This window comes from Crocuta crocuta, unplaced genomic scaffold, assembly GCF_008692635.1.
Source record: "Crocuta crocuta isolate KB4526 unplaced genomic scaffold, BGI_CrCroc_1.0 scaffold186, whole genome shotgun sequence".
Classification (NCBI taxonomy): Eukaryota; Metazoa; Chordata; class Mammalia; order Carnivora; family Hyaenidae; genus Crocuta; species Crocuta crocuta.
The window spans coordinates 4,960,029-4,969,988 of record NW_027551569.1 but is presented as its reverse complement, the minus strand read 5'-3'; positions in this window follow the sequence as shown (position 1 = coordinate 4,969,988).

The following is a 9,960-nucleotide window of genomic DNA, read 5'->3' as shown; positions in this document are numbered from 1 at the left end:
GGTCTTTCCAATAGATTTCCTGTTTAGCTTAGCCCAGCCAGAGTTCATTTCCATTCCCTACAACCAAAGAAGTCCTAACAAATCTGGAATCAGCAAGCCCGAGCCAAGAACAGAGTGTTGGCACGTTATGCATATGGTACATTCCCAAACCAAATATGGGAAAATGTCACTGACCCAGAGGTCACAAGTGTGACCCTCTTGCCTATGCAGGACACTGTGGAAAACCCAAAAGAAAGAAAGAGGGCTTATTGTTCTCTCTGCCTGGCTTCAGGGTGAGGGCCAGGAGGAGGCAAGTTGCAGAGCAGAGTGGAACCTGGGGGATGGCCATGGATTGGAACACTGGGGAGCAGAAGCCAAAGAGAAGTGGGCCAAGGTCCAGCCACATGGGAGGAAGCCACCCTTCCAGAGAGAGTCCTGCTGAATCTCCAGGGCCATGTCTGTTCTGTGTATATGGACACCCCTTTTGAAGGCCAGGACCCCTGTCCCTGGCACCTCCCTGCCTTTGCTAGAGCCACTGAATCCTATGTCCAGATCCAGAGGCCCAGTCCAGCCCACGTCAGGTTCACAAAGTTCATGCACTTGACTCATGAGTAGTCCATGGCGTTGGATACCATGCCTCTCTGTTCTCACTTGGAAACCAGCCCTACCATCTTGAGTAACCAGTTCCCCAACCCACAGCAGACTAAAAATCCCACATTAGAAATGGGAGAGATGCTGGCATAGGGAGCACAGCGATCCAACTGGAACTGATAAGCTACGGCAGTGTGTCTCCCCCTCAGCACTGATGACACTTGGGGCCAGTCCATTCTTTGTTGCCAGGAGCTGTCCTGTGCAGTGAAGGACATTGCCAGCTCCCACTGCCCACTAGATGCCAGTAGGACCCTCTCCATTTGTGTCAACCAAAAAACGTCTCTGACATTGCCACATGTCTGTGTCGGAGGGAGACCACCCCGGGGGAGAACCACAGTGCTACAGAAGAGAGAGAAACAGTTGAAATAGTCACAAGAACTGAAGAAGTGCAACAGCTGAGGCCAGTGAGTGAAGGGGCAGAGACCAAGAACTGTCTGTGGCCCTTAAGGGTGCATTGTTTGTTTGTTTGTTTGTTTGTTTAAGCTTATTCATTTATTTTGAGAGACAGAGTGAGCAAGAGAGTGAGCACTTGCACACGCACAAGTGGAGAGAGGCAGAGAGAGGGAAAGAGAGACTCCAAAGCAGGCTCTGCACTGTCAGTGTGGAGCCCAATGTGGGGCTCAAACTCATGAACCTGAGATTAGGGCCTGAGTGGAAATCAAGAGTCTAGAGTTGGTGGGTGAGCCACCCAGCACTCCCAAGAATGTGGTGTTCATGGCAGTGAGCGGTTGCCCCAGAGATCCGCTGGCCCAGATCTTCCCTGATGGAAATTCGCCCAAGAAGTGACAGAGTGGTGCTACCCATTTCTCTAAGAAGGTCTCGTCTCAGAAAAAAGTGGGGGTGATTGTGCCTCCAGTGGGGGACAGCTTCCCCAGGGACGGTGGAACACCTGGAATTTTTACCGCCCTAAGTATTGCATGCATTAAACTCCATTTTAAAGGTTTCTACACTGATTCCCTCTTGGTTTGGAGCTTTTGGGGGGGGGGGACGGGGTGAAGGTTCCCACCTTTTCTGATGAGATCCGCTCAATATTTACAGGCTCATCTGCGATCCTGCTTCCTCCTCCAGGCCACACTTGCCTCCCTGCCCAGGGCTTCTCTCCCTCGCCCCTTCCTCCCCTCTCCCAGCTCTTTGACCTCCTGTGCTTACTTTCCATGTGGGTCGAGAGGAGATAAAGACCTCTTACTCCACTCAGAGCACCGTGCGCTGTGGACAGACAGACAGGTAGGTCGTCACGGTGGGTGGGTCATCTCATTTCCTGTTCGTAGCTCATGCACCTTCTAACTCACCCTTCCACGGGGATGAAAATTGGCGCTACCTCAGTCATACTTTGGAAGGAAGTACTGCCGTCTGGCGTCTGGGATCTCAGGCCCTATTCTCCCCCCTTTTTCCTCCGAGCATCACGACCAAACCCCGGCTAAGTTAGATAAACTGCCGTCTGGCACCTGCATAGGGTGGCTGTGTGTGTGTGCACATGGGTGTGAGAATATGGATGGGATGTGAGGAAATGTGTGTGTGTGTGTGTGTGCGTGCGTGTGTGCATGCATGTGCATGCACAGGGCCTGTGCATGAGTTTTCTACTTGGGGTTATTTAGGGCCTGCATTCTGGTTGTTGGAAGCAAGTATCTCTGCTGAGAGGCTGTTTTTGTAGTCAGGGGTGTGGGCCTGGGCACTTCCTCTTGCAGTAGAAGTGGGCACAGTGATTAGTCATGCCAGTGGCTGGGCCCTGGGGAGACCTAGCTGTGGAGAAACATGGCCCCTCAAGCTGGTCCAAGGCAGGTATGGTCAGACCTTCACACAGGGTTAGAGTGGCCCGGGGCAGGTGTGTGAAGCTCCCGGGCCATGGCTGCTGTCCAGGAGTGTCACATCTCTGGACCTCAAGGTGGGGGCACACAGCCTGGCAGGTGCCCAGGGACTGGAGCAGACCTCCGCCCTCACCTTGGAAGAGGTGGGTAGTGAGTCATTCTTGCTAGCCCAGGAAATTTACATCATGGGAATTTCCAAAGGTTCTGCCCTAAGAGATCTGCTTGGAAATTCAAACTCAGCCACGGAAGATGTTGGCCTGGTCGGTAGTCCAGACCCCACTGGGTGCTAGGTTCCATCCAGAGTCCCTGATGAGCTCTTGTCCCTCCAGCCAAGAGCAGGGCGGCAGGCTCCTCCCCTGAGAATGATAGTCAGGAGAAGACCCTGAGCCATCTTCCAGGACGGCCAAGATACACCGGGAGTTGCTGAATGAGCAGAAGAAGGTGCAGCAGAGAAAGGGATGAAGATTTCACACGGAGGAAGCACTCCGGGGGACGTGTCCTAGGCACGGTGCCAAGCGCTTCATTTCACACCAACTTTGGGATGTTCAGAGCAACACCCAAGGGCACTGGGGCGTTTGACAACTCAATGGACATGTGAGCAAACCGAGGCTCAGAAAGAGGAGGTGACTTTCCTGGTATCACACAGATATGAAGTGGCAGAGCCAGGATTCAAACAAGGTCAAAAACGAGCTGCAAAATGTTCAGCAATCAATAAGCTACTCAAATAAATAATGGTTTATTTATAGAATACGGGGCACTCCTTGACATTTCTTGGTAGTAGAATACTTAATGACCTGGAAAGATGTTCACAATATATAGTTGGGTGGGATAAAAAGAAATTAGGTTACAAAGCAGCATGGGTTAAAAAATAAAATACAACGCAGAAGCATAAGTTCTAAGAAAAAAATCAAAATATTAGCAAGGGCTTTCTTCAGGTAACAGGAATGGGTACGATTTCTGTCCTGTGACTTTGCCCATTTTTTCTTATAATGATCACTTTGTAACAAGGACAAATCTGACAGAAAGAGCCCAGGCTGTGTTTCTGGGGGGTGGGGTAGGGGCGGGGAGGAGCTCTGGTCAAGACCAGCACTGAGATGCCGATTCCCAGGCTGAGCCTGCCAGAGGGTGTGGTAGGAAGCAACACCCTTCCTTGGAAAACATCAGCCTTTTCTAGATCAGGCAACTGGCGGGCGAGGCTGGGTGCCCTCCCCAGCTGTGGGCATCCGGGCTCTGAGTTCTACCCCTCCGGGCCCGTACTAGCAGTGCTGGGGGCATCAGGCAGCAGGGAGCTGGTGAGGGTGGGAGACGGCAGAGTTGGACTGGATCTATCCTGGATGTGCGTGGAAGGGAAGGGAGAGCTGGTAAAAATTGCTTCAATGTGTGCATTTATGCCAGGCCTTCAGTTGGTGGGGGTGCCCTCACTCAAAATAGCAGGAGTAGGGGTGTCTGGGTGGCTCAGTCAGTTAAGCATCCAACTCTTGATGTTGGCTCAGGTCATGATCTCACAGTCTGTGAGTTCAAGCCCTGCATCAGGCTCTATCTGTGCTCACAGTGCACAGCCTGCTTGGGGTTCTGCCTCTCCTTTCTGCCTCTCCCCCACCCTCTGTCTCTCCCAAAACAAATAAATAAACTTAAAAAATAATTTATAATAAAGCAACACATATTTCAATATGTAAATACTCAGGCATGACTATAATAGAAGACCTCTCCCCACCAAAGGCACACACAAAGTTCCAAAACTTTCCCTAGGGGAGATTCAATGTTAAGGACCACTGATTCGAATTGCTGACATACAGTGAATGCTTTCTCTGAGTGAAGCACCTTTCTAAACTCTGTCTGTGTGTGCGTGTGTGTGTGTGTGTAAGATATCTTCATGACACTGAGGTAGGTACTATTAGTAGCCCCATTGTATAGAGATGACTAACGGAGGCCCAGAAAGGTTGAGTTACTTGCCCAATGTTACACAGCCAGGGAGCAGGGGAGCTGGCAATTAAACCAGCACACATTGGCTTCGCTTGGGGCGGAGGCTCAGCCTGAGTGACTGAGCAAATTTGGGTAGCACTGTCCCAGACACTCCAGCATGCGGGGCTTTTCGATCTCAGTGTGATTCCTGTAACAGGCTGGATAATTCTCCGTGGTGGGGGCTGTCCTGTGCGATGTAAGATGGGTAGCAGCGTCCCTGGCTTGTATCCATCAGATTTCAGTAGCAACCCCCTGCTGGGGGTGACAACCAAAAAGTCTCCCTGTATTGTCAAATGTCCCCCAGGGGGCACAGTTGAAGTTGAGAGCCACTAGCCTGGGGAAGATACAACCCAGGCCAGGTCCAGAGCTATGGGGCAGAACTTCAGGGGCTAGAGAAAAGCGGGGCAGTGTCCTATGGGGAGGGGTGATGATGACGTGACAGCAGTAGGCAGGGGGTCACACGGAGGACATGTGCAAGCGGGTTGGGGGGGGTGCGGCATGTGACCATGGATAGAGAGAGCTTCAATCACATGGCCAGAAGGAGGAAGAAAAGCTGACTTCCTTCCTGGCTGCCCCACCCCCACCCCCGGACTTCACGTCCTGCCCTGGGTGAGGACCTCTGATTAAGATGACACCTGAAAATGTTTCTGCTTGAGGGTCCCAGGTTCACCAGAACTCACTAGGCTTTCCCAAGCTGCCTCCACCCCTCTAGGGTAGCCTGACTTTTAGACCCTTAGATGACTCACCCCCACACACCGAGACCCACCTCCCTGATTTGTACTCTCCCCCCCAATTCTTAGCCAGCCTCCGAGCCCTACCTTCATGTGTCCTGATACCCAGTGACAGTCTCCTTGGGATGGGGGGCTCCTGCCCTATAACCCTGAGAAGACCAAGGAGTAGGGGAGACAGATGCCTTGGGCTGAGGGGTAAGGAGCCCCCCACCATACCCTCCTTACCCCCTAGCTGTCCGCTAAGTGTCTGGGGGAAGAGAGGATTCTCAGACAACCCTTTTGGCCACTGCACTTGGCTCTTGACTAGAATAATGAGAGATGGAGCCAGGAATGATGTCATGCCTTTGCAGAACACAGGATGACTTTGAGCAAGGCATTTACCTTGGCCTCAGCTCTCTCCTTTGTCAAGTGAGCCAGGCTGGACTTGATAAGTTTAACACTCTTGCACTGACATTCTGATGTGAAGATGAAAGCCCCCTGGGTAGGTGCCTCTGAGAAGAACAGCTATGGCTTTGCATACTCAACTCACGTCCCCTCCCCCTTCCTCCAGGCGGTGCAGATGCAGCTATCAATCATGGTGCCCTCCCCCCTTCCAGGAATGTAAGGGTCAGGAGAGTGTCCCAGGCCACCTAGTCAGGTGGATGGGTTCATTAATGGACATGCTCCCGAGCAAGTCAGTTAAGAGTCCTTCCTGGGATGTAAAAGACAGAAAAGATGTTTCTAGAGACTTACTAGGTTGGGAAAATGTGAATCTAAGGCTCCTGGTTGTCCCCTTCCTGACACAGGAAGAAAGCCCCTCTGCAGAATAAATCCAGTACACAGAATGAGACAAGCTGAGAGCCAAGAGAGAGGTAAGTTCCTGATGACATTGTTTGAACCCCCGGATCAAACTGTGCCTGAAGGCGATAACAATTGTGTTAATAATTTCCNCTGGGGCTTAGAACAGCCCACCAGCCCAGGGAGATGCCTGGCAGGCTGGAATGAACCTTTCTACTGCCTCAAACCGCTGACGGGGGATGCCAGCTCCAACCACGGGCTCTTCGTGACACTGGCCAGCATTCCTGCAGCATCCGCGTTCCACCTCTGCTATGGACTGAACTGTGTCCTCCCCAAATCCATACTTTGAAGCCCTAAGCCCCAGTGGGACTGTATCTAGAGAGAGGGTCACTGGGGACAAAATTTAGGTCAAGTGAGGTCATAAGGGCAGAGTCCTAACCAATAGGCTTGGTGTCCTTAAAAGAAGAGGAAAAGAGATCTCTCTCCAAGAACGTGCATGGAGGAAAAGCCATGTGAGCCCACAGCAGGAGGGCGGCCATCTGCCCACCAGGACAAGAGCCCTCACCAGAGCCTGACCGTGCCGGCACCCTCATCTTGCACTCGCTCCGTCCAGAACTGTGAGAAAATAAATGTCTGTCGTGTAAGTCACCCAGTCTGTAGTGTGTTGCCACCGTAGCCTGAGCTGACCAAGACATGCTCCCCGCCACCCCCACGGGAGGGTCCCACGTGTCCCCCACCCCCACCCCCTACAGGCCTGGGGAAATCATTCTTGGCCAGAAGTTCTCAGCAGTTACTACGTGCCTGGCACTGTTCTAAGCACTTTCCACACCTTCGCTCACTGAATCTTCCTAACAACCCTGTGAAGTAGGCAGCCTTGAAACCATTATACAGATGAGGAAACTGAGGTACGGAGAAGTTAAGGAACCAAGGACACACACTAATATTGTAAAACTGAATTCCTGGGGCACCTGGGTGGCTTGGTCAGGTAAGCATCCAACTTCGGCTCAGGTCACAATCTCATGGTTTGTGAGTTCGAGCCCCACGTCGGGTTCTGCACTAACCCTGCTTGGGATTCTCTCTCTCCCTCTCTCTCTGCCCCTCCCCACCCCCAAAATAAATAAATAAACTTCCAAAAACATTTTAAAAGCACCTTTAATAAATAAATAAATAAATAAAAAGAAACTGAATTCCAACCCCAAAGTCCCAATCCAGCAGCCGTCAACACTGAGAAACTGAGACAAGAAAGAGGAAAAGACTGCATCATCACCCACGAGAATCTGCGGGAAGGAAGCCGTGGCCTTTCAGCTCCGCAACTAGATGCCTGGCAATGTGTGCTGTGGCGTGAACCTGGGTCCCCCACTTCACACAGGAAGCGACCTGTCACAGTGTGCCCCCTGAGGCTGCTTTCTGCTCAGCTGGGTGACCTTGCCTACGTCACCTTATGAAAAATGAGAGGAGGGTAACAATGCTGCTCAAAGGCCTTCCTGGTCATTGTCTGGTTCTCAGAACGCAGAGGCTCAGGTGCCCTGGTGCCATCAGGGGTGCTGTGCAGGACCACCTCACCCAGCGTGTCCCCGTCAGCGTGTGTAGGTCCCCGTCAGGGCCCCGCACGGACTCGGACTCAGCCCTGAGGAGAGGAGCAGAATCTGCTTTGCACCCAGACGTCCCCCGCACTGGAGCGGAGGGCCCACCCCGGGCCCAGCCCTTCCTAGCCCGTTCTCATCTACCCAAACCCCATCTCACCCTAGTGACCAAGCACCGTGGCTTCACGACATGGCCAGGCCCCCAAAGGTCCCTGTGTGATGGGCCACTGAACCCTCCCAAGGCTTGTCTCCTTGNTCAGGGAGTGCAGGCTACCAGCTTGGTCCCCGCACGTGCCCTGTGCGGTGCTGCAAGCAGGGGCTCCGCCTGCAGGGGGCCTACGGAATCTTCTTGTGACCGCACCCAAGGCCCACCAGGTGTCGCTGTGTAGCCAGCTGCAGGCTGAGGCTTTTTCTCCAGCACGGACCCTGGGGACTGGGAAGCAAAGGCAGGCGGCCTGTCCCCCTAGCAGTGGCTCAGCCTCCCTAGCCTCCAGGCCAGCAGAAGCACCCCTGCGAAGGCGTGTGTCATGGTCTACAAGCCTGGGGACAGCGACGGTCTCCACCCATGGCCTGAAATGACGTGAGGACGCAATTAAAGAACAATTCCCGCCCTGTCACTGAGCCTTGCTTTCTCATCCCAGCATGCCACAGGGTGGGACCCGAGGCCCCCTCCACCCTGGCCATACTCCTCTGCTGGAGCTTAGCTCAGCTTCCTGGGGCCCTGCCTCGGGTTACACCCTCCCACCACCCAGCCCCCTCCACAGAAGTGGTCAGTGGGCCGTGTAGACCCACCATGCACGGTGACCGAGGGCGAGGACGTATCTCATCAGCTCCAGCCCCGCCTCTCCCTCATCAACAAAGTTGTTTCAAGGTCAGACAGGACTAGAAGGTTCAGACTGGTCATTCCCAGCCTAACCTGAGCCCAGAAGGCACGTCATCCGGAAGCCAGCAGGTCCTGAACACTGGCCTCCTTCCCTTCCTTGGTGGGCCCAGGAGCCCTACCCCCTGCGGCTCCGTGCACAGGAGACCCTGGCCGTGGCCGTGGAGGGACTTTCCTCGGGCCCACCCCACCTGAGGACTGCTGCGGGCTCCCCCTGCGGCTCCCTGAGGCCCAGTTCGGGTTCCGGTGCTCCTGGTGTGTGGCTGGGCCTCAAGGAGGGACGGTCCAAATGAGGTGGTGCTGGCAGCCCAGCCCCTCCAGCTCCAAGTCCTTCTCTCTCCAGCAGCCCGTGGACGGCTCCACTTGGCTCCTCCTTGGAGAGGAAAATCAAAAGGGGTGAAAGGGCCAAGAAAAGGCAGTAGTTCAGTGAGAACCTGCAAAGCCACACGTAGGAGATGGAAAAGGAGAGTCCGGCAGGGACAGAGACACAAGAGAGGCAGGGGACACCTTTCACAGGTATCAGCAGGAAGGGGTGGGACCGCAGAGCAAGAACAGCTTAGACAGGAACTTATGGGTTTGGTCTGGACAGTAAGTATCTTGGGATGGTGGGTGCTTCTCACTAGTATCAAGCATCCAGTGTCTTTCCTTTACCCATCAATGCACATATACAAACTGATCATCTACTAGAAGATTCTCTGCACTGGGCAATGTAGGGGAGACACTAGAAAACCCCTGTTCCCACAGGCTCTAATAACAGTCCAGGCCGAGGCAGGGATACAAGATGTATGAACAAGAACACACATGCGCGTGCATCACACACAACACTGGCTGTGAGAGCCCGCGGATAACTGCACAAACGTGGGAGACCCCCAACTGTTAAATGTTTGCTCATAGCTGTCCCTGATCGTTCCTACCGTGAAAAATACAAAGATTCCCAGAAGCCCTGCTTGATTTCCAGAGCGTCTACAACGTTGTTCAAGATTTTGCACTCATATGTATATGCGTGTGTGTATATGATGCATGTACGCAGGTATGTGTGCATGTGTGACCAGGTACATCAGTAGCATCTGTGACTTTGTGCTCGGGAGCCCTAAAGAAAGGAATTCCTAAGAATTGTGTCAGAGAAGCAGAGGAGTGGCGATGTTTCATATGGCCCTTTCTCATTGCACAGAGGGGGAGAAGAAAGGTCCAGAGCGTTGGATCTGATGACTCGGGTCCCTCCAAAGTGAACAGGTTAATAAAGCTGGTCATGAGGCTTGTCTTGAATGACATGTGAGCTCACCAGAGGACAGAGGCAGAACCAGAGTCGGGACAGGACTATCAGAACATTTGTCTCTTCTGACTGTGGCGACAGTGGGGAAGGCGGTGACGCCTGATGTACTCACTCAGGCCAACCTGGAGCAAGATAATCAGTGGAGACAATGGAGGAAAGTGGTGAAGGGCTGGGCTCTGGGAACAAATTTCTACGGCTGGAATCCTGATCTTATGACTTCTTGGATGCTTCTTAACATCGCTGCGCCTCGGTTTCCCCGTCTGGAAAATAGGGACCATGATGCTGCCTCCCTCATGGGGCTGTTGTGAAGATTAGGTGG